Consider the following 12,004-nt stretch of genomic DNA (forward strand, 5'->3'; position numbering starts at 1 on the left):
CAGGGTGGGTTTCCAGCCCCAATTTTGGGACATTCTGTTTATCTGCTAAGTGTTGAGTGCAAGGAGGCAAACTTCCCACCACTGTCATATGGAATGCCTCGAGAACTCCGGTACCTATCACAATAAACACCCCAAGCAGGAAACACTTGCAAAGAGAAGACTGACATTTCACATGGATTAGAAATACCCTTGAAATTATTCATCCCTAAAGGGGAAATTTCCATCATTGAAACGTTCAAATGACCAAGTTTCCTCTTGTAACATGAAATAAAAACCCATGATAAGATATGGGAACAGTTGTTTATATGCAAGAAAACACTTGATGGTGCAAGGAATATCCAGATATTTTTCAAAGGCTGCTTCAAACTTGTGCTGGGTCCAGTTCTTCCCTTTTTAGAGTGATGATACTCCCACCCACGCTCATTTTGCTGGACTGAGCCCAGTTCTTCCTATCTGCTCCTAGAATAAAAACAGTTTTTCAAAACCCTCTGCAACTAAGTCAGAACTGAATGTTTCCCCAAACACACCCCCCTAAGGGTACTCACTGCTCCAGATAACTGCACTAGGATTTATCAGCCTTCATTAGGAACTACAGTCCAGAGTTTTCAGCACTCCATCGTATCACTATAACCACCAGGACACTACAAATGTTCTTCTCTGCTACTTCTCGGATCACCTTTTCTTTCTGAAACAGAAAAATCATGTGATACCCCAAAAGTGTGACCTCTGCTTTGTAGAAGTTCGCATCAGTCACCACTTGAGCAATTTGCAAGGTCGCTTAGTTCTATGTCAATACAAACCAAAAAGAGCTTGAAACCTACTGTTCCAGCTCCTCTCTCCAGAGAGGCTCACCCAACTCCTTCCTCTAGATCCTCAGTGCTTAGTGACTATATAAAAACCAGTCAGCTCAAGTCTGAAGTCACGACCTTCACCTGCTTTTTCTATTTTCAGACTGAATATTGGTTTCTTTTCCTTCACTTCTCGCAGCAATCGCAGCTCCACAGTTGTCAGCCTGACTGAATTGCCAACATCCTTCAGGCAGGCGCTTCGGTGAATTCCAAATAAAAGGAACCTACTTTCTCCCTTTATTTTCATTACTGGGGTGGGGGCATGCAGGGCTGATGGGCTTTAACCTGATAAAAATTTACCCCCCTTGACACATACTTTTATTCTGTTTTCTTTTTATTCCCTTATCCTTATAACTTGGCGTCTCTTTCTGGGCCTTTCTGACTTCCCTGCCAGAAGCTGCAGCGGAGCTTTCACGTGAGTTTTCCAGTCACAAGATGATCCCTGCTGCCCATTCTCACTGTCACACCACCCTTGCTTCAGCTCTGTTACCTCCCACGGACAAGGAAACTCCGATAACAAATCCACATATTTTTCCTTCTCTAACAACCATGTAGCAACTCCTTTGACCATCCGAGATGACTTCCCACTCAAAAACACACTTCACTGCCAAGACAGATCTTTCATTTCTCTCCAGCCTATTCTTCCCTTGGCCTAGGGCAGCAGCAAGGCATTCCAGACCCTTCTGACACATGCGGTGTTTTCTGTCCATTTGGTGTTACTCGTTTCAGGAAGGAGACAAAGCTGGAGAGGATGAAATTCTATCTAGGTTTTCCACAGCTCCAGGGAAAGTAGGATCTTTGAAATGTGTCTGACTTAACTACCTTTGAAAGCGCCATGATTAACACATCCTGGGTTTTTTATGTCCCTTTGAAAGACTGCAAAGCACTACAAAGGTTTCGAGACTGACTATTTACAAGAGTCTTGTATGGTTGTGACCTGTCTGATGGAACAACCTGCCCAATTCCCTTCATAAACCCCCCCTCAGATCTGTTCTCCCCTGACAAAGCACTACACTTAGAGCTGACATGAACTATCTGGTTGTGGTGGGACTGGGGAAGGTGAGGACTTCCTGTCCAGAGATGCCTTCCCAAACAGGTGTTATGTCCTTCCAGTAGTAGCTGGGGAACTGGGAATTTCAGCAGCCAAACTGTGTTACCATTTCACAGAAGATTTCTCATTCAAGGGTCAGTAAAAAAGGTGACCCATTCCACAACTGAATTAAGAGCCAGCACCATCATGCCAGGAAGTTAAGGGAAATACAGGGATTCACCAACAGATTATACAAGCCCAAACCAAAAGCATTCAGTTTACAGCACTTTTCCCAGGAACTGGAAGACAAGGAAGGTCAAAAGTAAGCTCTGTCTGGAGTGAGATTGCAACACTCCAGTCAAGAGTCATAAGCTAATCACCTTCAGTTCTATCAGCAGCCTCTTATCCTTACCCCATCCATCTCCAAACAGAGGCTGGATGCACAATGCAAAACCTGATAAACACTGCTGAAATAAGTGCTTATCTCTGCCTACATGGAGCTGACACCTGAGCAGTTTTATAGCCCAGCAGGCAAGCAGCACCCTGGCCCAGAGAGAGACAGGCCCTGCTCATCAGCCCGAGCCTTCCATCCCAGTCAGTGCTTACGTCAGCCCGATTCTTTCAGATTTCACTTCCCCAAGGAAAATCAAAGCATGGAAAAAGGAGGAAAGAAAATATCTTTACTCATCCCTTGCACTGCCCTGAAGATGAACTGGACTAGAACATCATAAAAAAGCAGTAGTGTCAAGATACATTCCTGTGGTTCCCATTTGTCCAGTGGCTTTTCTCTCCTCTTCAAGGAGTCCCTATGATTTTGCTGCACAGAGGAGCTGCCCAATGCAAATCCAAATGTACCTGACACAAAGGTGAAAAGGGGAGACAAAATTATATAAGCATTTCCAGAAGTGTAAGATTACTGCCACAAATTTTTGTCTAAGGGGAACTTTCTGTAGGAGATCTTCCTTTAAGTAATCCATGTTTTCACTGGGTAATACAACGCTCAAGTCTTTAGTCCAAGGACTTTGAATGCACTAAAGAACTCTGGGCTTGGGATAAACACAAGTAAGACTGGAAACATGTTCAGAAAAGCCAACTTGGGACAGGGAAAATCCTTTTTCAAACAAATGAATATTCCTTTCCCATTCCACATGTGAAATATTGGTGACAGAAAAGCCACGTATAATGTAAGCACCATGTACAGCTCAAAAACATTCATAGTAACACCTCTCAATTCCTAAGGCAGGTACCAATCCAAGAGATCTCCACATTAGCAGGTGGAAATTTGAGTGCAAGCTCTTCAGTAGTTTAAGTGCAGACACATTCCCTGCCAAGAGTTAAAAAACCCTTCAACCAGAAAAAGCCACTTTTTAGAACAAAGCCTCCTCCTCCTCCTCCTCTTTGAGTGGCCTTGTCCATCATTTACTTCTGTGCATAAATTCCAACTAAGTGAACGTTATATCCGGTATTTCCACGTCACATTCTAATCCAAGATCCGCTGGATCGGGATGTCCCTGCCTTCCTTCTCCTGGCGGTGAACCAGGTGGTTGTTTCAGCAGCTCTACATTCAGATATGCTGTTTGCAGTGAACTCAGACTTGGTTAATACCAGATTTTGAATGCCATCCCAAAGGCAGGAATCCTAACAATGTACTTTACGTTTCCTTCTTTTACAAAGCACTCAATAATCAGAGTTACTTGGCTGGCATCTTCAACTTCACGGACTAAAATGGCTGGAAACCCTACTCAATTCACTGACAGTAATATCAAGCCTGGACTTTAACAGAGAGCAAGCCGTTAGATAAGGCTAAAGGAGGAAAAATACATGAACTGAATTACAAAAAATGAGATACTACCATGATCTTTATTTTCTTTTAATATGGTTGTCCGCTTCTGGTTTCATCTGAGGTTACCTGGGGACCACAGCACAGCTCCAGACATTTCCTGTCAGGGCAGCGGCACCAGCTGCCAGACGGAAACACTTCCAGCTGAACACTGGAGTTCAACACCTCCTGTTCCCCCATCTCTTCTGCACTGGGTCTTCAGAAATAAAAATCACAGGTTCGGTTTATCTCAGGTTACCACATAACACAACAATTACCCCGCAAAGGTTTGCCCTCAGTCCAAGATGTGCTTGCAGCAAGAGCCTGCTTTTAGCCCAAGACTAACCCTAAAGACTTTCGAGAGTCCAAACCCAAAAAATCTCCAGGAGTCCTCCAAGGCATAACTAAAGCCCTCAGAGCCCTGACGGGTGAGGCTGAGGTCCCCTGTCAACCCAACACTTGTGCATCCCCTTCCCACAGCAGGACCTCTTCCCCTCCGCCACATTTAAATTACATCACACACACAGAGCCTAAAGAATTGTTTCAGTATGACAAAAACTTAAGAAATGCTTTGGAAGTTCACAAAAAGTAAAGAAAAATTAGACTGGGTGCACAATACTTTTGTTACAAATCAATTGCTTCAGTTACTTCTATTGACAAGTAATCCAATGGTTTCAAAAGGCTGCATAATCCGTAGCAGCCAACTCTGGATTACCATGAAAGCCACCACCGAAGACATAGGCCTTTCTTGAAAACATTCTGGGGCAGGGGTTTTCCTAACGTAAAAAATATATTTTAAATTAGAGTTTTACTAGTAACCTTACCTCAAGTCTAACTCTCACTGGAGGAAGAGCTGAGTGTGTGTCACTGGGAGTCACTACTTCACACACTCCTCCCAAAGCAGCAACAACAAAATCACCGGAGGCCTAACGGAGGTCTTGGCCACGCTCTGACGTAGGCAAGCAGCGCTGGGACACAACACAAGTGTTCCAAAGCACGGGAGGAATTAGCATCCATATCAGCTTTCATAACAAACACCACACTTGGCACAGCTGGTCCAACAACGCTTGGCTAAAGGGGGCACAGAGGAAGCTGTTACACAACTCCTTGCACTGTGCCATCCTGCATCCCAAGGAACTCTGCAGAACCCAACTGTGGCGCAGGTACCGGAATGTTTATAAAGCCCACCTCAACTCCAAGACACAAGTGCATTTACAGAGTCATTTTACACAGAACTCTAAGCATTCCCCCCGCATACAAGCTCCAGAAAAGCCCTCTCTGCCCAAGTTCAGCACAGAAAGTTGGCCACTATATTTATCCCTGAGGAGATCCTGGATCAAGCTGATGCTTCACAAAAATACCAGAGTGCTGTTATGCCAACTTTCACTTCTGTTAGTGGCGGAGATGGACAGAAAGCATATGTTCATCCATGGAGCAGACTGCTATGTTCAAAGTGCTCTTTTCCTCTAAACCAGCTTGTTTTGTGTCTTATGGTTATCGTCACAATTGTGCTTTGTGACTTTTTCAGTCAGTGTTCAAAGTGACTCCTCTGCTGCACCACACTAAGCAACGCAAAAGAGAGGGTCATAAACCAAGATGCTGCAATATTGGAATAAAATCCTGCTTTGTTCTTCCCTTTCTCCCTATTCTTAATACGCTGCTTTCAAGAACTTGAACAAATACCAGAGACAGAAAGTCAGTGCTGATTTTATCTCATGAAGCTTGAAGTTTTTGAGCTACATGCAAAAAAAGAATTCCATGTGATTTATCTGTGCCAGCCACTTCCAAACAGAAGATCCAGAGGAAGTGTCAAGAGGACTGGTTTGCCCTTGAAGACAAAAATTGTCCCTGCTCTGTACCATTCTCACCAACTGGAGCCCTCCGAGACAATGCAAGTGTTTCTCTGACAGGCCTTTAAATGAATTATCTCCCCCAAAGAGGCTGTGCTCATCCTCCTCCCTGCCTGTTCCTGGCTCTTCGCTGTGTCAGCACAACCTCCTGTGCCTGACAAACTGGATCCAGGAACTGATCAACTGGAAACATGGTTTTTCTGTTGCTGAGGGTTTTTTTTTAAACGAGATCATTTCCCAAGGGGCTGGGAGGAGCAATGAATGCCTTTTTTTTTTTCCCTCCCCCTTCCTCCAAGCCCAACTCCCCCAACTTCAGTGGGATTAGCACCCACGCTGACACAGGGGCTGAACAACACTGAGCACGCCAGGAAACAAAAAACCACTAAGTCACATCATGACTTGAAATGTTCAACTTCATTAAAGCACTGCTCCCCGTTCCGTGGAGGAGAACAACTCACACCTGCAGAGCAGCATCCAGAGGAAAATTCCGCTGGCAAAGCATTTCAGGACAAGACTGAAGGAAAGGCAACAAACACCTGAAGTTTGGGAACAGTAAAGCTCCAGGACAGGAAAACACGTGAGTCACCTGCCAGACACAGATGCACGAGGGAGCTTCTCCTAAAGTGTTAAGTTCTGCTCCGGTGTGTGGGAAGAACTGGGAGGTAAAGCCGGGAGGATAAAAACGACCTTCCTCCTCTTATCTCTGAATCACTCCCTGCCCTCCAGAGAGGTTTCACACACTCCCTTTCTGCTGGGGCTGCAACCCCCACGACTGCTCCTGCACAGCTGGACAGATGTGCAGGCTTAGAAACGAGCGTTCCTTGCTCATCAGGACAAGGGGAATCCAACCTGAGCCCAAACACAAGGCAGCCCCCCTAGCAGCAGTCAGAACTCATATCACTGTGTGCAGGATGCCTTCGATTTTTACTTAAAAAGAAAATAAAATCTAGACCCTTAACTTTTTGACTGTTTCAACTTGAACTTGAGGAGAATGGAGGTCAAAACCCTAAACTGATATTCTAAATAGCAATATTTCATCTTATTTCTTAATATTCCGACATTTTTCTAGCACCTGAGCAGCTGCCTATTTGGACGTGTTATCCATTCTTGATGATTAACACCACATAAACTACTGGGGTGGGGCGGGGAAGACATAAAATCAAGGTTCATTTCAGCTCATTTCCTAGAATACAGCATTATACTCCTAAGGCTTGAGGATGCAGTTTGAAGGACAGCAGAGGAAAACCGGCTGTACATCAAACACCAGTAATGTGAATTTGTCAAAAACTGCTTTGGGTGATGCCAGCAAAACCACCCTAATGACAACGTGCAGCCTAAAAGAAAACACTGCAAGCACACCCAAAGATGTATTAAAGGCATGCCTGGCTTCGTGGCTGATTTTTAGCCCGGTGTACAACTATTACCTCATGTGAAAATGAGGTGACACAACAGTTAAGTAACACCTCCACGTGGGTTTGGATAGTCATGAGCTCAGGATGGCACAGTGGGGGCAATGTGGCTGACAAACGTCTGGAATACTGAGATAACCTCCCTAACCACTGACTTACAGAAAGCACTGCTTGCTGAAAACAGAGAGGAAATGCTGCCCTTCATTGGTCAAGAAGGGATTTTTTTTTTTCCAGAATTCCTGTGGACGCTGCACAATGACTGGATGGAGGTCACCAGAATTCCCACACAAACACCAAGACACTGATATTCCCTGGCAAAGGTAACCTCACGTTAAGGAAGACTTTTCCCTTGAGTACACGTGTTAGCTGAATGACCTTGCCCAGAACATTTGCCAGCACTAATCCTTCCCTGGGATTTCTTCTGTTAAGGAAGTTTCCTTTCTGAACAGATCAAAGGTTATGGACGTGACAAAAAAAGCCCCACATTGGTGCAGAAGCTCTACAGACACAGCACGTCTTCAGGATGCCATTTCAGTTTAGTCACCTACAAAGCCACCCCATCACCAAACCAGGAGAACATTATTTCAGAAAAAAAAAAAAACCAAGGCAGAACCCAGCAAAGATTCTTCTCAAATGGCCTAAAACCACTAAAAATATCAAGTTTGGGCAATTTTTATTTGACACCAAGTTAAAAGGACTTGTTCCCTTTAACCCCAGAAACAAAGGCTTCTTACTTGTCTCGGACCTGCAGCATTGATTTTTCAGTTCCCAAATCCAACTGCCAAACCAGCTATATCCTAAATAAGCACCAACAGTTTTGGTTTGAAAACACAGACAGAGGGGAAAAAAAACCAAACACACATAATCTTTCAACCTTGACAAATGAGGAAATTCTCTCAGCCAAATCTCTTTCAAAGAACCTACTCTCTTTAAAGAACTGAATTACTGGCTTAAAATATGGGGTGTTTGGCTCCAGCCTGCACAGTGGAATTATGTTTATAGGGACATTTCCTGAAGAAATATCTAAGGAAGTAAACAAATTCACATGGTGCCACCAATACTGAACTCCACCTTCTGCAGTGGTCACTTTATGCAGGGCCTTTTTTTTTTTTTTTCAACCCAGATATTCAGTAATTACTTCAATTAAGTAGAGCAGACAAGAGAAAACTCATAATATTTATGATTTCTTAAAAAACTTATGTGCTAGGTGTACTCGGACTGATTTTCCTGGAGCCTAGTCTAGGAACAGTAAGGAAGGGATGATAAAACATTTCTGCCTAACGCTTCCTGGGGTCAGTGGCATTCACTTTTTAACAACCCTGGGATCGGCCCTCACACCTCAGGGATTTTTGAGAACCATCCTGAGGGATTTCACTATTATTTTGTCTTTGGAAGGGAGGAAACAAAGCGGTACCGGCAAAAAAAACCCAGCCAAAACAGACAGAAGAAAAGAGAACTCCAAGAGCCCGAGACTGAAGTGCACCTCGGGGTGTCACCCACTCCCAAGGACAGGGCCCAACAAGCTGCACGCTCAGTCACCTCCCTGAGCCCCAAGGACACCCAAGTAATGGCAGCAGAGTGAACACAGCGGTCCAGCCAGACTTACTGGCCCTGCAGAATCCAAAGGCTTTATTCCAGGACTCTAATTAAGACAGTTGGGGTTAAGAGAACCAGAGATTTGTAACATAAATTCTGTGCTCCCAATCAGCTCACTTGAACACTTAAGCTCTGCAAGCCTCTTCCAATATAAGTATTACACCCCTGTGCCAGTAACGCTCCTGAAACCACACCAGGAAGCCCGAGTTTCCAGATTAACACCTTAAATCTGAACCTAAAGAATCAAGAGTAGTTTCTTCTGTATGAAGACATTTCAGAGGACCTGTGGTGTTTTGCTGTTCCACTTCCTTCATCTTACTACCTCAGTTCAATTACTAATTCAATTGCAGCTGAAAAAACAAAATTGACCTCGTATTTACAGCAGGCTCAAGTGAAACCAAGAATGCTTAAGAAACAGCCAAAGCATCTCAAAAAGCACCCTTTGCCCAGGACAGCATTTTCAGGTAGTTAATAGAGGATTGTGCCCTGAGAAACGAATTTGCACATCATGTAAGAATGCAGTGACAGAACAAAATGGAAGAGAGTACAGAAATAAACACAAATCCAAGATGGACCTACACCTTGGATCATCATGAAACTCAGGGAGAAAACTGAACTTAGAAACCCTCGAGATGGATAAAACACTGGAAAGAGCAATTATAAACCTGACTGCCACCAGCAAACCTCCTCTAAGTTCAAACAGTAGAAATCAGCTTGAGAACAGTTTTTATTATACAACCCAACCTTTCTGTGTTCAGAAAGAACATTAGGGCTTCAAGAGAAGCCCTAATGCACTCTGGACATCAGATTTTCAAGTAGCAACTTGCTACCAGAAATTATTAATATTTTTTACCCTTTGTTGAAGACAAACACGGAACAAAATCAGTATGTATAAGAACACCTGCAAGGAACCTGCAAGCTGACCTCCCCTGCTACGTAACTCCTACTGTCATCGTTCTCATACTTTAAGATTCCTTTTCCTGTGTACTGAGAAAAGCTGCCATTTTTTACTAACTCGTTTTTAGGGAAAAGGCTATTTGCCATTTGCAGACAGCACCAGACCGCGCTACCTAAGATCTTGGCTTTTTGCAGTAATTTGCTGCAGTTTTGAAAAAAAAAAAAAAAAATCCACCTTGAAGGTTGCCATGAACGGTGTCACAGGAGCTCATTAAGTTGCTGGCTTGAAATTTCCATTTAACTTCTGCCAAAGCTCTCTCCAGTGCCTGTGCTTCCACACGGACATCTGACGGAGTTTAGACACAGAGATGAAAACATCCGATTACAACTCTTTATTCCGTTCCATCAGCTCAGCAACACGGGAGCCAAACAATGTCTTCCCACTCCTGGGGTTTCTGTGACTTCAGATCTGCCAGGTTTCCCCTCAGAAAACCTTGGGCTTGTTGCTACTGTACTCCTGATTTTTAGAAGCTGCCTCACTAGCAGTCAAATCTAGAAGCACTTTGCCTCAGAGATTAGAGAAGTCTTAATGTATTAGGCATGGGAAGGGCAAAAAATAGCCTAAGACAAACTGTCTTAAGTTTACAGAGATAATGAAGGGAATGGCTGGGAGGGAACACCAGCGTCTGCAGCGTTCCCACAGTAGTTTCCACTTACAGCAAAACCAGAAACTTGTATTTCTTCCGTGTTTTTCATTCTATGTGCCTTCCAGACTGACAGTGGTCAGAAGACCACAATCCAACAACAGAGCTGGGCACAACTTAAGTAAATCTGAAATTAAAAAAAAAATTAACCCTCAAACAACTAAACCCCCCTTTGTTTCTACTGTAGGGGTTTTTTTTAAGTTTCTAAAAGCCAAAACTAACCATGAGGTTGCTTTCAAACAAGGAAACCTCCCTTTTGCTTAGAACACTCAAAACACATTTCCCCCCCAGGAGCTGTTGGGAGCAACTTTGAAGCTGGATGCTCTGCTCCATTAATCAGGCCATCCCCACGTTCACATTCCCAAAAACAGTGGCTTCAGCTGTGCATGTTCTACAAGCTGCATCATTTTATCCTGAAGTCAGTGGGAGAAAGTCTAGAACAGATTTTTGCAAGCAACCTGCACGATCAAGAAAAAGAACGATTACAAACGACGCCCATGGCATACATTTTGCCACAAATCCTGAACTTCATAAACTCAGTATTATCCACTTGCCTGCTTAGCACTGCTTAATATTTTATCCCAGACCACCCAGTCTGGCAGAGCCTCCACTTGCTGTATGACGAAACCATGAGGGAAGCTTCCAGATGCCCCAACTGCCTTCCCAGCTATCAGTGTCTATAGCACATGTCATACTGTCAAAAAAAAAAATAAATAAAATAGAGCCAAGCATTCTGCCTCATGATATTTAATAATTTGCTTTTTTTCATCTCTCTGCAGGTCTCTAAGCATGTGAAGTAGGTGCCTAAGGCTCTGTAAGGCACAGCAGGAAGACAAAGGCTCACCTCACGCAGGGAATTCCTCAACAACTACCTGCACTCCTTGGCTGTCTCTGCCCTTCTCCTCACTCTGCACAAGTGATCCCACCTGAGAGCTCCCAGTATAAGGAGCCAGTGGGAAGAATGGCCACGGACCACTAAATAAACCTGTGATTTTGCCAGTAAGTCTCACTCGACACAAATTCTGTTTCCATCACACACAGCTAATCTCAGGGCTTGCCAACAGATACATCAAAAGTCACTCAAGGGCCAGACACCACCACAGCAAAACTCAAAGGATTCTGCTCAAGAGAGAGCTCTCCAAGCATCTGCAGGACTGCTGGACACCACAGTTCGGCACCAAAACAGTTATCCTACAAGTTTTACACCTCAAAAACTTCTACCTACACAACGATGTTCACTTTCCTGAAACTCAGCACTACAGAAACAAAATGCCGGGTGTGAGGACTTGTTGTGACGCGCCTGTTGTGTGCAATTTATCTCGGAGCACGTGGATAAAATGCTTCTTGTATCACCTTCAGCAGGGATAAAATGCAGAGTGCTGCTCGACCGGGGAAAAACCTATCAGCATCTTGGCCCAGCCCTTCCCCCAACCTATCAGACTCTTCCTTCCTGCTCAATTTTTAACTGAAATGCAGATGTACCACTTGAAAGCCAAACCTTTCTGAAACTGAGTTCAAAGAAAAGCCAACAAACTTCAAGTGGACGTTTTCGAGGACACTACTCAAAGGAAAAAAAAAAAAAAAGCGGAAGTGCAGGTCCAACTGAGGGGGTTACAGAATTAAAACCACCCAGCAAAGACCTGTGTGTGAGCATGGATGTAAATCAAGGCCTTCCAGCCTCGCCTGGCCTTTCCCGGAGATACCTACCTGAGAAACTGAGCATTAGACAAACCCGAGTTATTAATGCTTCCCTGGGCTTGGCTCTGCTTTACATGGAGGCTGCTGGCAGCTTTGGAGGGGGCGTTGAACGACAGCGGGACACCCCGGGCTGTCCGACGGCCTTCGCCTTGG

The 12,004-nt window shown here is 44.3% G+C and overlaps 1 protein-coding gene across 2 annotated transcripts in view; it reads right to left on the minus strand.

The window, feature by feature from the left end:
- ANKRD17 (ankyrin repeat domain 17) overlaps positions 1–12,004 on the minus strand; it is a 69,855-nt gene that overhangs the window by 57,264 nt on the left and 587 nt on the right. The window lies entirely within an intron of this gene.

The sequence above is a fragment of the Lepidothrix coronata genome, unplaced genomic scaffold (genome assembly GCF_001604755.1).
Source record: "Lepidothrix coronata isolate B3197 unplaced genomic scaffold, Lepidothrix_coronata-1.0 Scaffold318, whole genome shotgun sequence".
NCBI lineage: Eukaryota > Metazoa > Chordata > Aves > Passeriformes > Pipridae > Lepidothrix > Lepidothrix coronata.